Below are 12261 nucleotides of genomic sequence, written 5' to 3' on the forward strand. Positions count from 1 at the left end.
TCATCTTTTTTTTTTAACTCTATTCGAGATTTTGTACCGTACCTCATCCTTGTTTGAGACTTCGTTTAATAATATGGTTGCATGCATCATTGCAATGCAGAGGCTTGGGGCTATCCTCCTTTTAAAAAAAAGTGCTAATACACTAACTTTATCTGATGATTTTTTTGAATATTTTTTCCCTAAAAAACATTATCTGATGATCTGCGATGGAGGAAATTATTGAGACACAGAATCAAAACGACATCTCTCTCTTTCCTAAAATAAGCAACATCTCTCTCAGTATTCATTTGCTTTTATTTTTTCGTCTTGGATTGAGAAATATAAAAATAACACAAAGGTGGTATTTTCATAGTTCATTATTCTCTTCAAGATATGGAGATCAAAATATCATTGCCAAACGCAGTGGTTGAGTAGTTGGAATTCATGAGATCGAGGATTGAAGCGATCGTACGTACGTGCACCACTGGCATATTTTATTTCAAATGAAAAGATTGTGTTGGGACGCTTAAGAGCATCTGATTGAGATCACACCATACCGGCCATCTTTATCTTTGAGCATATTGTAAATGTGTAACCACGTGACATATGTGGTAAGCAATTCAAACTAATCCATTTTTTTTAAATGTGTAATTATGAGCTTGGATTGAAGGGCATCATATGTTTCCCGTTGACATGCCGTGGATAATATGAGAAGTGCGAGTACATAATAAGGATCTTGTTTAGCGAAGAGCAGTTTAAGCCGAGATTAGCATCACATGCATACATCAGCATCTTTTTTGACATGCATGCATGTGGACCCTACTATGTCGGAAGATAGACCAACAGAGATAGTAGTAGTACTACCACACATGCATGCATCACATAGAGATCTAGCTAGGTCCATTTCTATACATGGACATTTTTGGACATGAAACTGTATATCTCTGGAACACGGTAAAAGTTTGTAGATCGAGCTGGGGAAGACAGATCAGCACACTCAGCAGTGCAGGTGTGTCGGTGTGTATGTATGTGTCCTGTTTTTGTATGTCCGTTTCTCCGGAGATCGAGCTAGCTAGCGCTGCAGTACATGGTTATGGCCCGGGATTGTGTGTGTGTTTTTTTTAGAAAAGGAGGATTGTGTGTGTGTAGGTGAGACACTGTTGGTCTAGCTCATCATGCATGCATACATTTGATAGTTCAACATAATAATTGGATTAAGAGACTATACCAATAGTCTTGTCGTTTCATAGCAGGAAATATGTACCTGGTCAGGGGCGTTCGTACGGTGGTTGAGAAGACATCACTCTCTCAACTCGCCATATTATCTAGAAATGGCAATAAAAACATGGCATACGTTGGTTATCTGTCTAACGGTCATCTCTAAAACTATATGGCGATCAAAGTTTAATTAGAAACGTGTGCTAAGTGATGACATCTTCTCATACCTTTCAGTGCAAGGTGTTTAGAGATACGCTTAGTAAAATTAACTGAAATTTTCTTAAGCATCAATGCTTATGTCCACCGAAGGGGTGACTAACTAAGCGTTCATCCTCTACAAATAGGCACATGTGCCCGCAAAAAAAAAGAATAAGATCTGATTTATTTCTGTAAGCACATCCCCAAATCACCTGTGTTGTACAGGGCCTTATACAGTTGAGAAAATTAGTGTTTTTGCTTTGTTAAACGTGAAAAGGCGCAAGTTTTATTTTTCGTTTCTCCCCCTCGAACTAGTCAGTCTCCTTGTTTCAGATGGAAAAGTTGAGCTAATTAGTCTTGATACGTGATTGGTGCACCGTGCACGTCGACGTCAAAATGGCACAGCGTACGCGCCCTCAAAACCTGAATCACGTGGGAGCTCAGCTGGACGCGATCGAACGTACAAATTGCGGCCGCGGTTTAAAAATGGTGACCACGGTTCAGACAGGACACCCGCCTTTATCCAAAAAGTTCAGACACGTGGGCACGCTGAAACGTTCAGACAAGAGAGACATCGGCCAGCCAGCGTCCAAATGCATGCCAGCTCACGTCAATCGTTCGACGAACACAATCAGCACTAGAAAAATCCTAGTCTGATTTATTTATCTTTTGTATTTTGTGTCAAATTTTGACCTTAAATTTAACTTACAGGATATTAATGTATATCATCAAAAATAATATTATTGAAAACATAAGGTCAAAAGGTGGCCTCTCAGATTAAGCATTCGATGACGAGTCGCCATCGATGGATCAAAAGGTGGTGGGGGCGTACGTACGTACTTGATGTACATGTAGCGCCCGCAGCAGCAGCGTCGTCGTGGCCGTGCATGACGGGCCGGGCACGCACATTTGATTTGCACCTGGAATCAGTTAGAGAAAATAAAATAATGCGGCCCACAGTACACATACTATGTGGAGAAACTATGGACAAATATAGCCCAGTCATGTGTACTGAAGCCCTGTAGCGACATGGACACGCCACATGAACCGGCCAGACACGTTCACGTGGATGGCACGCTCCCTTTAAGACCGGCTCCAGCTGGGTCCACGTATATATTGATCGATGGCCTACGGACACCCCGTGGGGGCCATGTACCGTCATTACTCCCTTCCTTCTTTTTAGTTCGCATATAAGGTTTGATCAAAATCAAGCTTTATAAAGTTTGAGTAACTTTATATTAAAAAATATTAACAATCACGATATGAAATCAGTATTATCATATGCACCATGAAAAATATTTTCATACTATATAGTTTTAGTATTGTAGATTTCATATTTTTTATATAAATTTGGTCAAACTTTATGTAGTTTGACTTTGAACAAATCTTATATGCGCAGTAAAAAGAAACGGAGGAAGTACAAGTTGACTGACTGGCACGGGTGTAAGGCTAACTCCAGCGCACGATCCCAAACGGACGTCCGTTTAGTCCGGATTCTATCCGTTTAGGTAGAGCATTGGGGTCGTGTTCGGGCATGTCCTGGGATGCGGTGACCGTGCGCCCAACATGCGGACGCATCTTTTGACCCCATCATGTCCGCCACGGCCAAAAATGCCCATATATTCATATTTCAGTGTTCAAAACTAGTTTGCACGTTCAAATATTAATTGTCTGAAAATAAAAATAGTTTTACAACCCAATCGAAATTGTCTCTAATAAAATAGTTTTACAACCAAATTGAAATTGTCTTGAATGAACATAATGAACCAATACATCTATTGGTTGCCAATGTGAGTCCACATGTGCTCAACCAAGTCATTTTGAAGATCCAAATGAGTCTGTCAATCACGCAGTTCACAATGAAATTGGGCAAACTGTTCAAACGTGGTCGGTTCTTGGTGCAGGGGCTCAACATTTTCACCTTGAAAATCATATCCTTGGTCGATGATGCTGTTATCACGCTCGTCCTCGACGATCATGTTGTGCATGATCACACAAGCAGTCATCACCTCCCAAAGCTTCCCTTCATCACATGTCTTGAATGAACATAATGAACCAATACATCTATTGGTTGCCAATGTGAGTCCACATGTGCTCAACCAAGTCATTTTGAAGATCCAAATGAGTCTGTCAATCACGCAGTTCACAATGAAATTGGGCAAACTGTTCAAACGTGGTCGGTTCTTGGTGCAGGGGCTCAACATTTTCACCTTGAAAATCATATCCTTGGTCGACGATGATGTTATCACGCTCGTCCTCGACGATCATGTTGTGCATGATCACACAAGCAGTCATCACCTCCCAAAGCTTCCCTTCATCACATGTCAGTGCAGGGTTTTGAACGATACCCCATCGGGTTGAAGCACACCAAAAGCACGTTCCACATCCTTTCTAGCACTCTCTTGCATTTGCGAAAATCTCTTTCTCTTCTCACCTTGGGGGTTCGAGATTGTCTTCACAAAAGTTGACCACTAAGGATATATACCATCAGCTAGGTAGTATCCCTTGTTGTACTGGTGGTCGTTGATCTCAAAGTTGACAGGTGGGGAGTGGCCTTCTGCAAGCCTTGTGAAGACTGGAGAACGCTACAGCACGTTGATATCATTGTGAGAACCTACCATGCCGAAGAAAGAATGCCATATCCAAAGATCTTGCGAAGCCACCGCTTCTAACATGACAGTGCACGCTTTAACATGCCCCTTTTACTGGCCCTGCCAAGCAAATGGACAGTTCTTCCACTCCCAGTGCATACAATCTATGCTGCCAAGCATGCCTGGAAAGCCTCTAGCTGCGTTGGTCGCCAACAACCTTTCTGTATCAACGAAATTTGGCTGCCTCAAGTACTCAGGGCCATACACTACCACCACGGCCTTGCAGAAGTTGTACAGTGACAGCGGACATGTCGACTCACTCATACGCACATACTCATCCACCAGATCGCCTGGAATTCCATATGCAAGCATGCGGATGGCCGCGGTGCATTTCTGGTAAGAGGAGAATCCAAGCTTGCCAAGGGCATTCGTCTTGCACTCGAAGTATGGGTCATGAGCAACCACTCCCTCTCGGATACGATTGAACTGATGCCTTGCCATACGAAAACGGCGACGGAATTTATCCGCCTTGAAGAGCGGGGTATTCGCAAAGTAATCAACATAGAGCAGGGCATGGCCTCTCTCTCTGTTGCGGTTCAGGTTGGGAGCACGGCCAGGGACTGACCCCCTGTACCGAGGAAGCTGCCGTTCAATGTGGTCGTGAACGACTAGTGCAGCCACCACAAGATCTTCGTCATCCGAGGATGAATCGTCCGATGAATAAATGAAGTGGTGGAAGAAAAATTCATCTCCACTGTCCATACCTTTGTGGGCAAAGTGTCAAACACCTTGCGGTCGTGGTGGCAAAGAGGCCGCGATGATCACCTCGATGCAGCAGGGGTGGTTGGCGGCCGGCTACTGGCCGCTCTGGAGCACCCGACGGAACCTGTCGTGGTCCATATCCGTCGTCGGCGGTCGTATCCCCTCTGGCACCGGCTACGACGGCGACGGCCAAATCTCCTCCAAGCGACGGCCAAAACTCCTATGAAATCACGGGCGTGGTGGCGGCCATGTCGAGACGTGGTTTGGTATGGACGGCCGCGGGGTGAGCAGTGAGGAGGCGGCCGGAGAATAGTGGGTGGGGCGAGGGAGAGCGGGTGGAGGCGTTGGAGGCGAATAGAGTGCTAGTGTCCCTGACAGGCGGGCCAATGGGAGGACAAGGGCGTGCGTCCAGCCCGTCCGCGCGATGTGCGTTTCACCCCAAGAATGGGTCGAAAACAGACAAAATCCGGACATTTATCCATTTGGGGCCGCGCGTTGGACCGCGCTATTCGTTCGTTCTACCCCAAACGGATGCACCTGGACGGGATGGGGTTGCACGCTGGAGTTGGCCTAAGGGCACCTCCAACCACGACCCTCGAACCGTCCACATACGTCTGGACCATTCGGATCATGGAAGCCATCCAACACGGGTATGTATCGGTCTGCAGGACGGTCCGGACGTGTTTTCTTCTGCAAACAGGAGACAAGCGTGAGGGGCTTCGCGGGCGTCTGAACAGCACTCACGCCCGCTTCTGACCACCATGGCCCACCCAAACCACCTCCTCCCTTGCCCGCATGCGTTCCCGCCCGACGCCAGCTGCCTGCATTCATGCCGCTTAAAATGCGCCGCTCCATATTGAAGCCGGCCCAGAGCAAACGCGACCTCTCACTAGCTCCGCCACTGAAGCGGCGCGTCGACCAAGGGGCCACCCGCGCCGCGTCCTCGGTGTTCGATCCTATTAAATGCCAGTGGCACATTACTGGACGGGATGAGACGGATATCTACCATGCCTGTTCAATGCCCCGTTCGTCCGTATGTCGTCCTTAAGTAGGCTCGCAGGCCAAGAAACACACTCTGGCGCTGCGCATTGACGCACACGGATGCCTAGCCACACCGGAATCCGCTATTTAAAGGCGGCCACACACGACCTACTCCACGCCACAACACAAGTCGCTCCCCATCCTCCTTCCTTGCATCGCATCCGCCATGACAGCAGGCGGCGAAGCTCTATGGGAGAGCCTTTCCACAGACATGAAGCACGAGGTGGCCTCCCTTGCCGCCGCCTGGCAAAGCCACCGTGCCAGGCGGATCGAGCCCGGCTTGCTGGCCAGCTTGCCTGAGGTCTCCAACGATGAGGACGACCCCACGATGGAGATGGGCTTTGAGTACACCACACTAGACCCCGTGCCCGTGTGCGCCGGCTTCACCATGGAGCAGGCGCACTACAACGCTGCCATGGAGGAGGTGCAGCCTGCGCCGGCGCCTATGTCGGTGTTCTAGCAGGTGCAGGAGGAACAACAGTACAACTTGTTCCTCCTGGAGCAGCACCGGCTGGCGGAGGGCCAGATCGACGGCGAGCGCGCGAGCGAGCAGGAGGCCGTGGCCTCGGCGAACCCCAACTTCATCGCAGAGCAGCATGCCAACTACAATGCCGTCCGCGCTCAAGCCGCCGCTCGCCAGGAAGAGGTCGCCGTGGAGGCGCAGCTCCAAGCGATCGCGGAGGACACCAACTCCAGCTGTGCCTCCTAATCATCGCCGACGAACCATCTGGCAGCCCGATGGGACGATGATGGTGCGGGTGCCACCATTTCCATCGTGGACCTCACATCCACCGGTGACGGACAAGGCGCGGACTCCTCCGATGATGATTAGGGCACGGCAGGCGGCAGGGCCTTGTGTCCCATGTGGGCCGGTCCATCTCCCATGTTCCACTCTTCCTTGCCGGAGACCGCAATTTCACTTCATCGTCTTATTGCCGGCGGTCATGGAGACGACGGATGGACGATGACAAGGGGTTGGACGCGGGCCGCCGTAGGATAGGTTTAGGGTTGGGTCGGAACATTTTTCGTTCAAAATGTTCGAAATCTAACGAAAATCCACTGTGTTTGTATGAATGTCGCCCCGTATGTATGAAATCCGCCATGTTTGTATGAATTTTGTCCGCTTCATTGCCAAAGTGTTTGAAATGTATGCGGGTAGCATTGGATGATGGCCTCCCGCATTTGTGTTCACGGACTGATCTCTCTCTGTCCACAAACAGGCGCGGAAGGAAATCTATGAGTTACCGTTGGAGATGCCCTAATGTAGCACGTGAAAAACATCTATACCACAAGGCCTGTGTGTGTCCAGCGCTTAGTTTTCTCTTTAATTTATCGTTTGTGTAACAAATAGTACCGTTTCACCACGCTAGCCTGCCTGGCCATGTTCGAGTTTTTCACCATTGAGCCCTCTCCACATCTCTCTCGTCCATTCCGGTTTCAACTCTCTTCTTCAATGGGACAATCTTTCTTCCTGAGTTTCCTTTCCATTCCCACAGTGAGGGGTGGGGGGTTGAGGAGGCGTCAAGTTTACTTTGCGACACAGGTTTTGTTAGATGAAGTGTGCTCCAAAAGTTGACCCCGAGCTGCCAAATATTTCGGCTGGGAAGGCAAGATATGGATAACGCACCATAATGTATGTGTGGCATTAGCGGCCGTATGACGACTCTGCTAAAGTTGTTTTTGCTATATGCGCTCCATATGGCGGTTATTATGGGGATTCATTGTTTTGACGACTCTGCTAGAGTTGCTCTCATGAGGTGCTGCCTCCACTGAACCCTCAGTGACAAGTGGGGTGATTTCCACCTTAGAGTGATGGTGTGGCCAAAATCATGACACGTCAACACAAAACATGGTTTGACCGAAGAATGACACTACCAAGGACCAAATCTGCCCGACACTAAAAGTTTACGGTAAAATTTGCACCTAAAAAAAAGGACCAAAGAAGAAACACTTGGTAATAAGTTGAGAGACAAAAAAAACTTTGTGTGAAAGGAGGCATACCACCGATTCCAAACATGTGACATTTTTTTCTCGAACTGGGTTCCCCTTTCCATTATAAGCACAGGAAAATGCAAAGTCTTACTGAACTGGGATATGCGAGATGGGAAAGAGGAAGGCGAGTTCGAGCACTCCCAGGAAGCCCATTGCATACACCCGTTATCGGATCCCATACCACGGGGCAAAAATCTGACAACCCCAAACCACTTAGAAGTTTAGAAACTACACTATTATAGATAGGTAACAACAGAATACCTAAACAGATAACATGCATCACCTTTCCGAGACACAACTAGGCTTTCAGCAAAAAAGGCTCTAGCTTTGCATAGGGATGACCTTCTTTCCACCTCTAGCCATTCTTCAATTGTTCCCTCCCTTGATCGTACCTTGGCACAGACGAATAAGATTGGCCATCGTACATATGAGCAACATCACCCCAACCTATAGCTCCACAATATATTCAGCCTTCTGAAGTCCTGCCTAATACAACAATAACAAGCAAGCGGAGAATACAACTTCAAATGGGACACAATCATCTTTTTCTTAAATCTACCTTTGTTCCTGGCATTCCAGATAGCCCAGCATATAGCTCCCAAACCAACTGTATAAAACATCTTCCCATCCGGTAAAAATGCAAAACACCTAGGATAATATTGCTCAAGGGAGTTTGGAAAACAATATATGCCAAAAACAAACCCCGCACCCCCCCCCCCCAAAAAAAACTCTAGCTACCGAACAGGTAAAAAAATATGTTTTGAAGTTTCAACTTTATTACAAAACAAGCAAAACGGGAGGCCAGTTCTTCTTACTGGTCTCCTCCCCAGTAAGCGCTGCATTTTTAAACAACTGCCATAAGAAAATTTGAATTTTCAAAGGAAGTTTCACTTTCCAAATTCATTTATAGTTGTCCCCAGCTAAATCATTTTGAGCCATTGATATATAGATTTGGTGGGAAAGTATTTCCTCCCCCCAACTACCACACAAAGTCATCAGGATTCTCCTTATCTTCCAGGTTACCAACTTTATTCACAATATCGCCCACTGAGTTAACATAATATGATTCAACCTCCTTCGAAAAGATATACTATGATCCATATCAGCAATAGAATCAACAATATATCTTTTCGAAGGAGGTTTATTTTGATAAGAAGGATATAACTCACTATGCTCAACTTTATTACAACACAATATCGCCCACTGAGGTCACATTACACATTCTCCTTATCTTCACCAATGCACAATACTTCACTTTTCAGGAAGTTTATTTTGAGCCCTAACATCTCAAAGAAATACAATAACAACTTAACATTCAAGGCTTTTTTCCAAATTGCACGACAGACATAAGATTGCATCATCTGCATACTGAAATATCGCTATGCCTGAGGAACAAGATCAAATGTCAATTGTGATAAGGCCATTATCTTGTGCTTTAAGCACCATTTTATTAAGGCAATCTGCCGCCAGGTTAAACAAAAAAAAGTGACAATTAATGGGTCACCTTGGCGCACCCCTTTGGCACTTTGATAGTAGGAACCCATCTCACCATTCAATTTAACACTAATAGTCCCATTAAACAAAACTTGCTGCACCCACTTAATCCATCTATCGTCAAAACCCCTCATACTTTGACAATCAATGAGAAAATTCCAATATACCTTGTCATATGCCTTCTCGAAATGCAGTTTCAAAACAATGCCCACTTCTTTCATAACATGAGTATAGTTCAGGATTGCATGCAAAGACATTATGCCGTCGAAACATGTGATATAACAACGGGCAAGAAAACAATATGTTTTTGGCTAGCAAGCTCTTGTGACACTAGTAGAAAACAGACCTTTCATTCGCCCCTTTAGTCCCAGTTTAATTACGGCCCGAGACAATGTGACCATTAGTCCCGGTTCGAACGGCTAGGAAGATTTGTACCGGTTTGTGATACAAACCGGGACTAAAGGGGTGGTGGCAGGCCCGGGTCATGGCCAACAGAAAATAAAGGGTGGGGGCCTTTAATCCTGACTTATTAGTCTTGGTTGCTAACCCGGAACTAAAGTCTCTTACAAACCGGGACTAATGAACAATCCTCTACTAGTGTGAGGGAGAAGCCCTCCCAACAAAAACCAACAAAGTCCAGTTTCTAGCAGTGAGATAGAGACTGAAAAGTATCATGAACGAAGGAGACCCGCACATACATAATCGTCACCATATCACGGCATATCTCTTTAAAGTAGAAAGAAACGACCGGACTAAGAAAAAACAATCAAGTACTATTGCCAGTACTCATCATGCACCAACTTAATTAGTACTATAATCCAAACTAGCAACCCAATCAGCAACAGGGGCTTACAGAGATATGTGCTGATACGTTGCGTGCGTAGACCGTGAGCCAATAGTCGTCTGCTCCGACAAATCTTTTAATTAACATTGCTTGCTGATAAGTAATTAAACTAGATGGCAAGAGTAAAGTAAAAAGATGTCATTAACCATGCACCTCATGCATTGGAGTTTTTGTTTATCTACAACCGTCGTATGAGAACAAACGGAATGTTGCGCAAAACACGGCGCCAGTAATCCGAGAAACCAAGGAAAACGGTCATGCAATTTATCAAACGGACGAGAGATTATATTTCTAAGTCACCGTTGAGAACCGTTCATTTAGAGCCAGCCGAGAACTTCCTAAAGAATTATTTTTTTAAGACAATAGAGGCGCATGCACTCATATAAACGCGCATACATTCATCCGTATGAACGCACACTCACCCCTATGAGCACCTCCGAGAGACTAAACCGACATGTCATCTTGAGATTTTACGAAGTCGCCGTAGGCTTCATTTAAAAAAGCCCCCAAGAGAAAACAAATGACTCCCAGCTGGCATTTATCTATTTTTTTGAAAAAGAAAGTTAAAACACCCGGCCGCTATCACTCCCGAACGGCATATGGGGTACTAGAGACAAAACACGAGGTGTGTGCCGCGCACGCACTGGTCCATAGTTTAGCTCATACTCCCTCTGTCTCTCATAATATATAATGTTTTTCTTCGCAAAATAATAATAATACATAATGTTTTATATTATGGGACGGGGGAGTAGTTGGCAAGGTACAAAGTTAATTAGCTGGTGTTCTAAGACCAGCTAGCAATCATGCATAGAAGCCACGGAGAACCATGGATTATAATTCTGAATGAAAGACCACACCTGCAGACATCTGAGGATTTTGTTTTGCTAACGCACGAATGGGTTAGCTCGATGATGATTAGTATACAATATATAGGCCTTTTACAACCAATCGATGTCGTACGGATGGATTCGAATGAATAAAGATTGATTTGCCTGTATCAGCAAGAGATTTGCTCTGGGGTCTTGAGGTTGGTACATAGCAATACATTAGCATTATCTTACGATTTGAGATCGAGCAAAATTATTAAGACACAGAGTCAAAATGATATCTCTCTCTGTACCAGAGAAATGAAAAGAATATGTGTCTTGGCCTGAGAAATGAAAACAACTTGAGGTGCTATTTTTTGGTTGATTCTTTGCTAACCAAGATATGGAGATCAAAATACCATTGCCAAAAACAGTGGTTGAGCGGTAAGAACTCCTGAGATCACAGATTGAAGTGGTCGTACGTACTACGTGCACCACTGACATATTTTAAATGAAAAGATTGTTGCGTCTTACATGACCGAGAATCAAGGTCATACCATACCGGCCATCTTTATCTTTGCAGCATATTGTGGATGTTTAATTATGAACTTGGATTGAAGAGCGTCATCTGTTTTCCGATGACACGTCATGCATAATACAGTATGAGAGTGCGAGTACGCAATAGAGTCATTTTACAGCGCATCCGATTGATATGGACCGTCCGTCGGAGCTGATTCGACGGTTCAGATTTATTCAATGTAATACGCTGATGTCACGTGTATTATACCAGAGGCCGAGGGACATTTTCGGGAAAAAAATATTTTGAACCGATCAGATTTTCCCTCTCAAACATTTGAAGGGTATTCTCGGTATGAATTTGAGGGATATTTTCGGTTCGATTTTTATCCCGTTTGCTAGGGTTTATTCCTCACCGCCGCTATGGTTTTACTCCTCGCCGGCGGGATCTAGCCGTGTGTCGCGGCCCCTCCCTCCCTCCACCCCAATTCCCTCGCGATCTCGCACCACCTTTTCAACGAAGAACACGAGAGGAGGCGCAATGCCCTCCCCGCGGCGGCCGCCAGCGAAGATTCGACGCCATCCCACCTCCCAGTCCTCCATGCGGGTGCCTATAGCCACAAGGTTATAGGCAACCTCTTTCCCACGCCCCCACTTGGTTGTTTGCGTCCTCTACATCACCTCTCTACCATGGCCGCAGCTTTGATCTGGCCATGCATCTCGTCCGGAGGCTCGCTGCTGACGGGGTACTGCGGGACTGGACCAGGCCGGCTGGCCTCGATGGCCAGCCCCATTCATCCAGCCCCGACTGCAAGATCTA

This window comes from Triticum aestivum, chromosome 5D, assembly GCF_018294505.1.
Source record: "Triticum aestivum cultivar Chinese Spring chromosome 5D, IWGSC CS RefSeq v2.1, whole genome shotgun sequence".
In the NCBI taxonomy this organism is placed as follows: Eukaryota; Viridiplantae; Streptophyta; class Magnoliopsida; order Poales; family Poaceae; genus Triticum; species Triticum aestivum.